This window comes from Prinia subflava, chromosome 7 (genome assembly GCF_021018805.1).
Source record: "Prinia subflava isolate CZ2003 ecotype Zambia chromosome 7, Cam_Psub_1.2, whole genome shotgun sequence".
Taxonomy (NCBI): Eukaryota; Metazoa; Chordata; class Aves; order Passeriformes; family Cisticolidae; genus Prinia; species Prinia subflava.
In genome coordinates this window covers 7,061,372-7,075,020 of record NC_086253.1, presented here as the reverse complement: position 1 = coordinate 7,075,020, position 13,649 = coordinate 7,061,372, and positions in this window count along the sequence as shown.

Below are 13,649 nucleotides of genomic sequence, written 5' to 3'. Positions count from 1 at the left end.
TGGAAATATTAAGGATGTAGAGGAGTGGAGAAAAGACCTGTTGATGATATTTCTGGGTAAATGAGAGGGCAGTAGGGACATTTAAGAGGGTAGAAAAACAGGACAGAATGGGCTCCCAAAAGCCACAGAGGGCAGAACAAGGAGGAAGATGACAATCATTTGGAAAAGATGCAGCTCCTGGGCATCCTTGCAGAGGCTGACAGCTTTTTAAAAAACGGGAAACATACTTTCCTCATGGACTTTTTCACTTCTACCTCCTCCTGCTCTTGTGCAATAGGAATTGTTTTTCACTGAATGCTCTGATCAAAAGTAAAGACTTTTCCTTGATGGATTGTTTTAAATCTTGTGATTTGGGCCTTTCTTACTCTTCTTACTCTTAAGGTATATAACCTAGTAAGGCTGACCCACACAGTTAGTGAAACTGTCCTTTTTATTATATACAACAGAGCATTTTCAGAGAAACTTCAATAATTCCTAGTTATAAGAAAAACCCCCTAGAGCTCAGTTTGCCAAGGTGTACTTAGCTTCCATTTGTTCTCCAATGTGTTATTTCCCTCTTTGTGCACCTCTTTCAAACCTGAGCTAATCCATCAAAGGCTCATCTGTGTCTGTGGAGTCAAACATTCCAGTGGCCAGTGTTGCCTTCAGTCAGATGAGATCTCATTTTCCTCCGCAGTAGCTGGAAAATGCAAATCAAAACGGGAGGACCTAGAGCTCCTGTGGTCTCTTGCTTTGGTTGAAGTCTGAGTGTTTTTGCAGCTTTTATTCCTTTACACACTTTATTTTTCCTTGCCTGGTTACAGCTGAGGGGCAAAGGCCCAAGTGTATGTAAAGGAACTGGTGTGACAGAGATAAAGGTTACAATCCATCTCTAGATGGATCCTGGATGGATCAGCAATGTCACAGCAATCACACAAGGCATTAATATGCTAATGGCTCTCTGTCATTTAGTAACAGCGTTATAAAATATTTTCTTTTTTACTTTTCTGTTCATCCAAGACTACTTTTGTGCCATCGGCCATTCCTATCCATCTTCTAACCTCCCTGTTCCCTCTGAACAAACAGAAGAGACCAAATCTTAGATTGTGTTTTTAGTATTTCAGGTTCAGAGTTAAACTCATAACAGGGTTTATAGTTTAAGACTTTCCCCCCTGGTAAGTCCTAGGAGGTGAAAATGTTTCTTTCCGTGGTGACAGCTATGTTGGTAAATACAACAGAGCAGATGTTGTTTTCAGCCCCAAAGAAAAATGGCACAGCCAGTTATGTACGAAGGTCTCTGGTGCTGTGGTTTGCTCTGTACTATCCATACTGCTTTTTAGGAATGCCTGTTATTCCCCAAGCCAAGGCAGGCATTCTCTAGGAAGGTACTGATGGGTACAGGCCACAGCTTTATGATGAAAGGCACTTCCAGTTTAGTAGGGCATACAGGTAACAGTCCAGAGCTTAAATTTGATTTGATTCCGGAATTAAACACTACTGATTAAACACTACTGGAATTAAACTCTACTGATCTCTCTTCAGTAGAGATGATAGATTACTTTCTGTATTGTGATTTTGGGTTGTTTTCATCACATGTAATGTTTTGTTGGTGGTACAGACTGACCCAGAGCACACAGCAAAACTGCTCATCACAGGTATTGTGACATTTCTGTGGTCAGCTTGTGATGAAAGAGAGGTTTGATGGAGGGATTTTTTCAGGCTTGCTAAACACCTCCAGCTGCTCAAAAAAACCTGCTGAAATTGTAGGGAATGGCAGCTCTGAGGACTGGGCCTGAAGAAATTATTGTTAAGCATTTTGCTGTGCAAGGGAAGAAAAAGGGAGGGGATGGGAAAAGTGAGATAAGGTTTGTCATTCAAAGGAAACACAGAATAGCCTCACCTTAAATCTTTAAATCTGCATCAATTATAATGCCTTGTTCACTTGCAAATTTCACTTTAAGATAAAGAATCATGGCTGGTTTGTTTGCCATTCCTATAGCCAGAGACAAGCTTCACTTACTCCCCCTTTCTTTTCAATGACTAAGACTGAAAGAGCTAAATTACATTTCCTCCCCGCTATGGAAACCTGATGAACCAGTGTGAACCTGCACCTGAGAAGCCCCGGGAAGGCGAGGATTTGGCCACACAGATTGGACAGTTGGATGTTTAATTGCGTTCCGGGCACAAAGCCTGCTTGAATGTGCGTCTTTTATGAAGTGCATGGGAGGCCAGCACAAAAAGCTAGACCCTGTAGAGGTGCCAGAAGGAGGAGAGCAGTGCAAAGGCCTTGCAGTGCCTGTCTCTGCTGTGCTGGAGAGCACCAAGCTGCCCATCTCAGGAGCCCTCTGAAAATTGTACCCTGAGCGTCAGCCGGGAGCTCATAAGAAAGAGACAAAGATTTGCTGCAGGTGCTGGTGGAGACCTGGATGAAGAGTTATCTATGGAGCTGATAAATAAGGCTGGTGCCAGGAGCAAAACCTGGAAGGAGAATCAGAGTGAACAAGCAGAGCACAGGCAGAGCAGTACAAGTAGCTGAAGTGTGCAGGGAGCACTTACACCCTACAGTCAAGATGATCCTTCAGTAAAAGGGTTCACCCAGAGATGCAGGTGAAAACAGAATTTTGCTCTAGACAAGGGGGTGAAGAACAAGGACTCGCTGGCATAATTGGATGGGTTCAGGAAGTGCAAATTTTGTCAGATAAAAGGGCCATGATTTTTCAATTTGCCAAAGGATTAAATTAGCACTGTATCATCCACTCCAGCTCTGTGTTTGCACTTTCCAGGCTTTGCAAAAGTAGATGATACAGAGCCTTTTTCTGCATAGGAGCCTCCTTAATCTATGTACCCTTGCATGAATTGCTGTGGATGCCTGTAGCTGGAGCAAGATCTGTGCCTCCCAGACAAAACAGCCCCTTGTGTCTGCCCCCTCCTACCACCTTGGCCACTTGGGGAAGACACACTACAGTGCTGGCCCCCAGATGCTTGTGCTTGCCTCAGTCACGAAGCATAGTGTGGTATAAACAGACATGTTAATATTTTGAGCTTCAGGACCTCTTCAATCACTTCGTCATTATATCTCGTATTCGCAGCCCAGCTGAAGCACAAAAAGCCAGTATAGTTTGTGTCCAATATATCTTACGGTGCTCACTCAGGATTTGTAACTCGGGGCTGTCCTCGGACTCTAAATCAGGACATGAGTGAAGCGCATTGAATGATCCCATTAATATAAATAGCACTAAAGTTAAAAGCAGGGCTCCGTGAAAGGACTTTTGATACACTGGCTGCCGCCGCCCTCGAGTCAGCAGGTGGCATTATAGAACAATCGGGAATGCCCAAACCTCGGCCGCTTCCCGCCCGCAGCCGCGGACCTGAGCCCGCGGGGGAATGAGCATGAAACCCGCCTGTTCAGCACGGCCGGGGCCGCACAATGAGCACTTGCCAATTAGGGCCGCGGCTATTGTCTGCGAAAGGTCAAGTGCTGGCCTTGCTGAAATCTTTCAACACCGGCCCCGGCGCGATTGGGACTTCATCTATTTCATGGAGCTGAGAACTTGCTCGGCCGTGCGCAGGGCAGAGCCGGCCTTTCCTCTGCCCTTCCCCCGTATTCCCCAGGCCGGCGATACGTGCTGGGAACCCTCGGCGAGGGAGGAACCTGGCTTCTTAATCTGCTACCACCTCCCTCCCTGTAGGTATTGTGGAAGAATTGAGTTGTTGCCTGGGCGGTAGAAAAGGAGGTGGTTTGGCAACGTGGGCCAGGGGAGGGTGTTTGGGACTGGGTTTGTTTTACCATCTCCCAAGAGATTTTCTTTATAGCTCTGGTGGTACATGTTTTTACAGCTTACTACTTTTAGTATCTGTCACTTGAAAAGAATAGATGGTCTAGATACATGTGGGGAAAAAAAAGTGCAAGCAGCAACATGTAACCAACAAAAAGAAAACTTTCCCATGAAATACCCAAGTGATACAGATGTTGCAGGGTGCTTAAGGAACCGCGGGTTAGGGAAAGACTCAGGGCTTCTGGCTATCTTCTGGGTCCTGAGGCTGCAGATAAGAGCCTTCAAGATCCCTTGGGTCGGCTGCCAGATGCTCCATCTGCCCAAAGGCCGTGCCAAGACAGGGTATCTTCCAGCAGCTGTAGCTGGCAAGGGTCTCTTCCCAGACTCCAAACTGGGAACTGGAACTGCACGTGTGATGAACTGCTGCATGGACTAGCATTGCCTGCTGGGGCTCCTGGTGACTCGGGGGTCTCCGTGTGCACAGAGGCAGAGGTGAGACCCTCCCTCCATTCCCAGTGGACAGTGAACTCCTGGTGTTACTCCTTTCGCCCCTCCATTTGGGGACAGCCCTTATTAAGGCAGATGGTGGCTTTGATTCCCAGGCCACAGTGACTAGGGACTGTGGTGTCCCCGCGGGCTCTGGGCTACAGCGTCCCCTTGGGGGTGCAAATCCAACTTTCAACCCCCTGTGCAGGAGCTGACCTTTGTTTCCACCAGTGGCACAATTAGGATGGACTCGGGGTGGTCCTGGGGAGGACCTTAGAGCCTCCCTGTAATTGCTGGTGACAACAACCACGGGCTGCGTTGAATTTGGCTCACATTCTTGTGTTGTCACCACTGTGCTGTGTGACTTTGTGAGGACGTTCTCCAGTGGGCATTGGCCTGGAGCCAGGCCACAGCCCGGGTTACTGGTTAAACCTCGGGTTTAATGTGCTAATCCCCGAGTTTGAACTACACGTACTGTGTGGCTGTGTGTGTGTGGTCTTGAAAACTCACTAGTCTACTTGCAAATTAAAAAAAAAAAAAATCAAAACCGAAAACACTATAATATTTGCCCATTTGTTGCCATGGTGATGAAGGAGTGTGGGACAAAAGAAAGATATTCCGGTTGCCCCCGGGCCTGTGAACAAGCAGAATCAGAGAGAGTGGGTGAGAATGTGCTGTTAATTGTAACCAGAAATGCAGTAGGTCAGCCACCATCACTGCAAAGTGTTCTTCAAACCTCCTTTCATGTCCCAAAATGACATCCTGTAAAAGCTGCTGAAAGCACCGACAGCGGGACTTCCATTGTACCAGGCGAGACTTGGCCCATAAATTAAGCAAACTGCAAACCTAGCCTTGCTCCCTCCAGGTATTCGTTTTCCTCACCCCATCGATAACCTGGCAGGAGCAAATCTTGAACTAAATGTTATCTGGGCGCTGCCAGGGCTTGCCGGCAGCTGGAGGGGGAAGGCAGCGCTGCTGGCTGCCGGAGATAACAGGTGGAATGCAGCAGGCGCTGCTTTTGTGTGCCATAACTTGCACTTCAAGCTCTCGGATGCTGCCGGGCCCTTCGCTGTCCCAGCCTGCAGACTTTCCTGCCAGCCTGGACAAACGCACGCAAAAGAAATCCGAGGCGTTTCACAACTGCCAGGTTCTGACAGCGTTGAGAAAAATGCAGAAAACCCCTATAAAACCCCTTTCCCCATGCATTTGTTGTGCTAAGGAGGCATATTGCTACTTCTTGTGTACAGAACATGGGCTCAGAAACTAACTGTAATTGTTGGTTCTCATTCTGTACGTGCACAACATTTGGCATGAAAAGTGTCTGCCTCTTCTGTAAATCCCTCTTCAATTATGTGAAAGTGTTGGGTTTAATTTAAACCGTGGTTGCTCCCACCAAGCTTAAAAATAAAATAACATAAAAACAGAACCACCCAAATCAGTCATAGTATCTTGGTCATGTTTATGTTATATATAGTTACATTTGCTCGTATATAGATGGAAACCTGAAGCCCACTATCAGAGCTACCTAGTCTGTAAAGTTTCAAGAGGCTGTTGGATCCATGTGTAGTTGGTTTTTCTGAGAAATTATTTTCCTCTCTCAACCTTCATTCTTCTATTTGCAAGAACCCAGAAGGTAATGCAACCTTCAGACCAATTCCACAGCCACAAAAAGGCAAATACCAGTGGTTCATGGCCATAAGGATGCCCAGGCACAGTATTTTTACAGGCAGTGTTACATAGCTCTTGCTAGGTAAAATGGATTTTTCAGAAGTGAAAGTGCAGTGCGTTAAAAATGCACCCAAATCAAATGCAGTCTTATTGATGTAGTTTTAAACACAAAGCTGGTCAGTATAAAGATCACAGGATCTGGCTTACAGTCATCAGAGATGGAAAAAATACCTATCAGAAAAAGCTCTACAAGAGCAGAATCTGGTCCCTCCTAAAAGAGGACTGGCTCTCATCTTTCACTGTTCTTTCTTCCATTAACTTGATCTTTGATCTCAGTTCCTGTTAGAAATATATGTAAACAGTGATCAAGTCCTAGGCCATTAACCAGATGTTTAACATTATGAGAATATCCCTGCCTCTAACACCATCTGATAAAAAGACAGATACAAGAGCAATTAATAATAATAATATTATTCTTCATGAAAGAAGACAAAGCATTTTCATTTCCTAAAGAATCTGTCTGTCACCTTTGAAGCACATTAGGCTGCTGGAAATGTGGTTCACATTTCAGAATCCTCCCTTTCAGAATCATCAGGCTCAAGCATCCAAAGCCAAGCTAATATTTTTGTTTAACGAATATGAGAGTTCAGTTCAACTATATTAATTTGGTATTCAATCCACCACCAAGTCCTTGACTGAAAAGGTACTTGAAGAACAGATATTACAGAAACTGACCTTGTAATGGGGCATTGCAATTACTTTAGTTTAGCCTCAGTCTATACAGGGATCAAATCCCTGAAGCTTCCAGCCCCACACAGGTGACATGCTGGGAGCTCCTGGACCATGGCCACTGCTGTGGAAACACTGTGTTTTCAGGGAGATCTGCCTGGAAAGCCTTTCCAGAAGAGATCTGGCTCAGCCCAGGTTGATGGTGTTCAGGGAAAGCTGCAAAGTGCATTTTTGAATTCATAAAGTCTTCTCCTGACCTAACTGATAAAGCCACACTGGCAGTGCTGTTCACTGAGGAAGGAAGCAAGGAAAAAAGCCAACAGTTTAAGTTTTTATAGCCCAATAATTTTGTACAGCATGGTAGGCAATACATAATGGAAAGGTGTGTGGAACCATCAGGTTAGAGAATTAAATTCTGTGTATTATACAGCCATGATTTATAAGCTATAGCTAAGGCATTATTTAGTCCCATCACAATCCTGAGCATTTAAAAGTTAAAGCCTATAACTGCAAAAATGAGGCAGAGAAGGAGATCTGCTTTAAATGTACTCCTAATTACTGTGAGAGGGCTTTTATGAAGAACAGACCACTGCACTTCCTATTGTTTTACATTTTGTCCTGTTTTAGAGCCTCAAGAGTGATGTCATAACAGGGGGAAACTTGTCACGGACACACATTAAACCCTGGACACAAGGAGAAGACCTTTGATAACAGATATTCAGATACATAGATGGGTAATTCAATAAGGGGAGAACATGCTGAATTAAAGACATTTTTAGAGTTACTCATATGCATGTCTTAGAAATTCTACCTCTGTTCAGAGAGGCACATGCTGAACTGCAATCAAATTACTATGTCCAGCTCTGCAATTTTAATCATTTATCCCATTTATAGGGGTCTTTTTGTATTGAATTAGGCAAAATGTGAGCCCAACAGGAAATTAAGCAACTAAGCAAAATCAGGAAATTCACTCAAGTGGCTTAGTCAGTGGAATGCCACTGTTATCTTCAAACTAATACTCCAAAGAAGTTGAACTGCAGTTGGATTTATTTTCAAAGTGGCTAATGTGCTTTTAATTTGTACAAGGTTGGTAACCAGGAAAAAAATACATTGAAGCTTGCCTTTAATTTTTTTCACAGAAGGCCTCAGCATACAGACATACATAATGAGTTTAAAAATGTAAAAAAATCAGAACAGCTATTTTAATGACAAAGTTTGAGATACTTATTTTACATAAGTACCCGCTGTCTTTAGAACACTCAAAAAGAACTGAAACAGAAAAAATACACTCAAAGATTATACTTCTTCCTCAAAATACATATTTGATGATAACTCTTGGGGTGGGGAGAGAGAAATTTTTTAGCCATTTACAGTACCTCCCTGCATTTGGGATCTACAGATCTGTATACAGAATATTTTAAGTGATTTTTCTGGGAGGACAAGCTACATTTTTTGCTTCGCAGAAAACACTCCACTGCCCTGAACCCTCAAAACAATTTCTTGCTTGTAGATTATCATTATTATTTATCTACTCAAAGTACCTAGGAACCCTTGAGATGGTCCAGGTCCCTGTTGTGCTGGACAGTGCAGTAACACAGAATAAGTGTATAATCCTTGCCAAGAAGCACACAGAAGTCAAGAGATGTCTTTTTGTAGTTTAAAAAGAGGACAGAGGTACCATGGCTGATCTTTATTATAATTCCAGTGGTCCTCACTCTGTTGATCTATTGCAGTTTGAAATCAAGACATTTTCTTGTGATTTTAAATAATTATTGCTGCTTGCACAGCAATGCACTGCACTTGCCTTTGCTTTAAACCAAGCCATGAGATGCTTCATTAGCTTCAAGAGGAAACCATGGAGCCTCACCCTGTGGGTTTGGAGCTGGAGGGTTTCACTGCTCCTTTCTGAGCCCAGCACCTGTGCCACACTCTTCCTGCTCAGTTCCTTCTTCCTGGGAGTAAATCTTTGTGGGCAGCCTTTGCTGGACTTGTAACAGCTCCTGTTTGGTATTCAAGTAAACGCTACAGTTAAATCTTCTGCCTTTAACCAACAGTATCAGAGATGAGGGAGGGGAAAAAAGAATAGATTTATACTAGGTACAAGGAAGAATTTTTTTTATTATGAGGCTGCTGAAATGCTGGCTCAGGTTATCCAGAGGGGGATGCCCCATCCTTGGACACATTCAAGGCCAGGAGTGCTGGAACTCTGAGCAACCTGATCAAGTTGAAGACATCCCTGATCATTGCAGGGGGGTTGAACTAGATGGCCTTTGGAGGTCCCTTCCAAGCCAAGCCCTTCTGTGCTTCTGTGATAATACACAGCCACTGTTGCGTGTCATCTGTGCCTGTCTGTGCATATCTGCACATGATGTAACAGATTTAAAACCAGCTGGGCAACTTCAACTGAATTTGGTAGAGGTTCAGAGACCTTTTGGAGATTGCACCAAATTCATGGAAGTACCCAACTGAATAGAAAACACCCCACAAGTATTTCTGCTGGAGATGAGGCTTCTTAATCAGCTCCCGTGGCCTCAGACAACAGAGAACACAAGAAAAAAACACCCAAGTTTGTGAGGCTTTCTCCCACCCCAAGTGCAGAAAAAGTTTCAGCCAGGACTTGCATCTTAGTCAGTTAGCCTTGACATACATTCAAAAGCCACCAAGTTTCATTAAACCAGATTTTAAAATGTACTAGTCCTAATATTATCTTCTCCCTTCTTCAGAACATCCTAGATGTCTCATAGTTCAAAACACAGAACAGCTCGTGTGGGTGCTTGGATGTGATGAGGAAGCCCCTCTTTCTACAGGACTGATGGATGTCTCTTGCTCCTTTGCACAGGGTTGATTGGGGGTCAGGAAGACATTTCCCTCCCAGTCAGGGAAGAAGGGACATGAAGATTAATTTGTCTTTTTTTATCCCTTTCCTCTACAGCCAGCGGCCTGGCTGACCTCCTGAATCATTCAGGTCATCATAAAAAAGCCTCAGGCCATGGTGATCACTCTTGTTTTGTGCCTGTGAAACACAGGTTACCCTCCTGGGAATGAGAATGCTTTAGTTTAATTGAAACCTTTGGGCTTCCTATATGAGTACCTTTGTTAAATGTAAAGGCCTGCGGTAAGTAGAGGTCACAGTGGTGCAGTTCAGAGTGTCTGGGGGGCTCCAGAGGCAGAACAGCCTTTGCTTTAGTGAAAGGTAGACAGAGGCACAACAGGCTGGGAAGGGCTTTGAATGAAAAGATGGTTAGTTTGTGGTTGATACGACTAAAGTGGAGCACAAAAACAGAGCCACCAGAGTTGGGAGCAGGAGGAGGAGGCTCGTGTGGCTAAAGGACATGGCTGGACAGCCACTGCAGCAGCAGTGAGTGGGTCTGGATGGGATGAGATTGTGTTAATTGAGAGGAAAACTGAGAGAAAATGAGAAGTTCTGTTTTGAGTCACAGTGGGCTTGATCTCTCACTTATGTCTCAGGGACAGGATTTCTGACAGGCTGTGATTTCAGCAGGAGCAGAGCAGGCAGGTCTGGGAGCATGAGTAGAAATGTGATGTTTGAACTGCTTTCTGCAAGGGAAATTATCCAGAAATATCAGATGTAAGAGAAAAGCCTTCAATACTTGAATACCCTCCATGATTAGTATGCACAAAGCTATGTGAAGAATTCATGGTTAAAATCTTGGGTACATATCACTCTGCTTGGCTGAAACACAAGGAAAATTCATTCCTATATTCCTGTTTTGATTTGAGGATTAAAATAGTCCCTGCTTTATCTAACCACAATCAATGTAGGAAAGAGATGAAGTGACATACAGATATTATTGGCTTGCAATCACTTTGTTCTCCAGTGAAGTTTCACATTTGAAAGATCTTTGTTTCCTGAGAGATGGTAAAAAATATTAAGGCCTGACACTGTGACACTGCCCACTGGACATCTACCACTTCACAGCCAGGTTTGAGGCAGAAAAAAAGAAAAGAATACCTATGCAGGTATAAACAATTCTAACACTAACAAAATATTTATCCAGTGTGTTTCCACAAGAAAATAAATTTGCTAATTGCTTTCTCAGATTCCTGGGTAAGTAAAAGCAGAAAAGTAGCAGAACAGTGCTAGCTACCATCTCCTTGAATCAAAATCCAGTATGAAACAAAACAAACAAAAAAATGCATAACAGTAACAACAAATCCCAAAAAGCGACAACAGCAAAAAACATAAACAAACAAAAAAGAAAACAGAAAACCCCAAACAAACAACCCAAACAAAAACAACCACAAAAACACAAAAAAACCCCATCCCAAAATGATGCAAAATCAACCAAAACCTGCCCAAACCAACAAAAAACCCCAATCTCAACCCATAAAAATGAGAAGCAGATGAAATGGCTCATACAGAAATACCATATTAAGGATGGTGAACCATAACAAGTGTGATATGTTGTGCAGAGTGGGCTTTAAGTAACAGAGCTTATTAATCAAATTTATTTGTTAGTTATATGCCTTGTACTGGAAGTCACTGGAGGAGTTTACAGGAACTCTGCAAGCCCTGTCCTGGCAGAAAAACTGCAAATCTGAGAGCTCCAGCAGCAGGGTGCATGTACCTGATGCACCTGTGCTGCCCCTGCCTTTTTCAAGGAGATACAAACTAGGGAAAAGTTCTGGGCTGAGAAAAAGCTCAGTCAAGAGATGAACAAGGCACTTGGAAAAGCAGAGGGGTGTTGGGAAGTCTAGGAAGGAAGTGCTGTACACAGCAAAAAGAACAAGGCACTGGGAAATGTATGTAGGAAGGACTAGAAACTTGAGTAGGCAGAAGATGCTTTGGCTGAACTCTTGGTGGTTTCGAGTTCTCAGGAGTGGGGCTGTTCCTCAGGGACTGCAGTGAAAAGCTGAACAATGCAGTATTGGCTCAGCACATGGAGCTTGACTGGTCCTTTTTGAAATCTGGTGGCTAATTCATACCCTGAAAAAGGAAATATATCCTGGCCAGTTGGCCTAATTTAAGGAGAAACAGGCAAGTGTGTAGCTGGAATAACAGGTAATGGAGGTGAAAGGCGGGTGTAGGAAAAGTCAGCTGTGTGCAGGGGGCACGGGATGGAGTCACCCTTCCATGAAATCCAATAAAAACTGATCTGGTCATGATTAACTCAACGTTTTCAAAATCCTTTTAAGAGTTCACAAGCAACATAATATCTAGCCAGCTCGTAGTGGTATGTGAGAAACCCCTGACTCTAATATCCCTGGATGTCAGCCCTCTGCTTGTTTCAGATTTTGATGCTGAACACTGCTCTGTTTCTTAGTTCCAGCTTATTTACACAGCATTCTTATCACTTTATCTCATTCATAGCAAGCTTGTGAATGCAAGTAAGGAAAAGTACCTTATACAATAACTTCATCTATTTGAGCAGTCTGAGCAAGGTCTACATTAAACCCACCAAGTGATACATATAATTAGTGGCAGAACTTCCTCTTGTGCCCAGAACCTGTGAAACTGCTCAACAGAGAGAATGGAGAAGTGTGAAAAGCAGCTTTAGTGGGGCTCAGCCACGCTCGAATATCCCCTCAAAACAGGAAGAACATCACAGTGATTTCAGTACCAAGCAGTGTCTCCTGTACCTGCTCTGTGCCAGACTCCAGAGTCAGCCCGGTGTCTTTCTTCAGCCTTTACTGGGACTCCCTGGGCTGGGAGATGGAATCCACATTGCCCTCTTGCTCCTCAGGGGCAGTGCCAAGTGACCCTGAGGGAAACAGGATCAGTGAAGGATTTTATTGGATCTGGACTCCTTCTGACAGACCTTCACAAATGTGTCTTTTAAAACAGAGGCCCCTTTGGCACTATATATATTTTGTGTGGAAGCAGATGAATGGCCAACAGTGATTGTTACAAGCAAAGAAGCAGAATGATTTGGGGTAAACTTACCTGAGACCTGCTATCCCAACCTGCTTGTCTTGCTTCTGTAATTCACTGTTAAAAGAATACTGTATGCAGTAAATACACTAAGTTTTGGCATTCTAATGTTGACCTAATCAGTGTCCACAGCAAAACACTTTCCAATCAGTTTGAAATAGTGTTGGAAATGCTCCTCTGACCTTTACGAGCAGTTGCGCACGTTACAGAGTGTCAGAACTATTTTTGCACTTTATGACCTTACATCAAATAGCTGCTGGGCTCCTTGTCTATAAACAGTATGAAAATAATAACAAAAAAAGAACTGAGTTGCACAGTCTCCTCTGCTTCCCTTCCTCATCTTAGGTGGTAATTTGCCTAGATAGGCAGCAGCTTAGTTGTAACACACACCCATAGCATTCAGGTCTGGCTGTTGTTTTTTCCTGAGAGGCAAGGCCAGAGTTCACTCATGTCTACCTGCCATGCTCTAAGGAGGGGAAAACATTCCCTTTCTTGAATACCTGGATCCATGACCTGGATGTGGAGACAGAAGGTTTGAGGAGCTGCTGTTTCTTTATGGAACGTGGGGGTCAAGATGGACCAAATTCATCCTGTAGTGAAGACTTCCATATTCTTAATGCAGCAGTTTAGGTGCATAAAATAATATTCAGAAGGACATCTTAGAGAAGCCATGCCATCCATTGGTTCCTTAAGTGAAAACTGTCTCCTGAGGTTCATTTTGATTGCACCTATTTCAGCTTGTGCTTTATTGTAAAGACAGCTTTGTGTCTCTCTTTAGTTTGTTTCCTTTCCCCTGATTTTTTTTCTTCTTTTTAATTTAGAAACCTGCCTACATTCGTGTCTCACTGTTTTGTTGGAAACAGATGGCCCTTCCTGAAGACACACAGTTGAGTGAACAGACACGGACCACTTTACCATGTGGTAGCATGTTTGTAATTAGATATTTAAAGTGCCAGACAATTACTATCGAACCTTGTCATGAGGGAAATTTAGGTCTGTGTTTACCAAGATCCGAATTATAAACTGGATCCCTGCCAGGGCTTTACTCTTGGGTATAAAATGAAAGAAGATTCTGGTTGAATACTGAGTGATGCTGATTAGAGCTACCACCTGCCCTG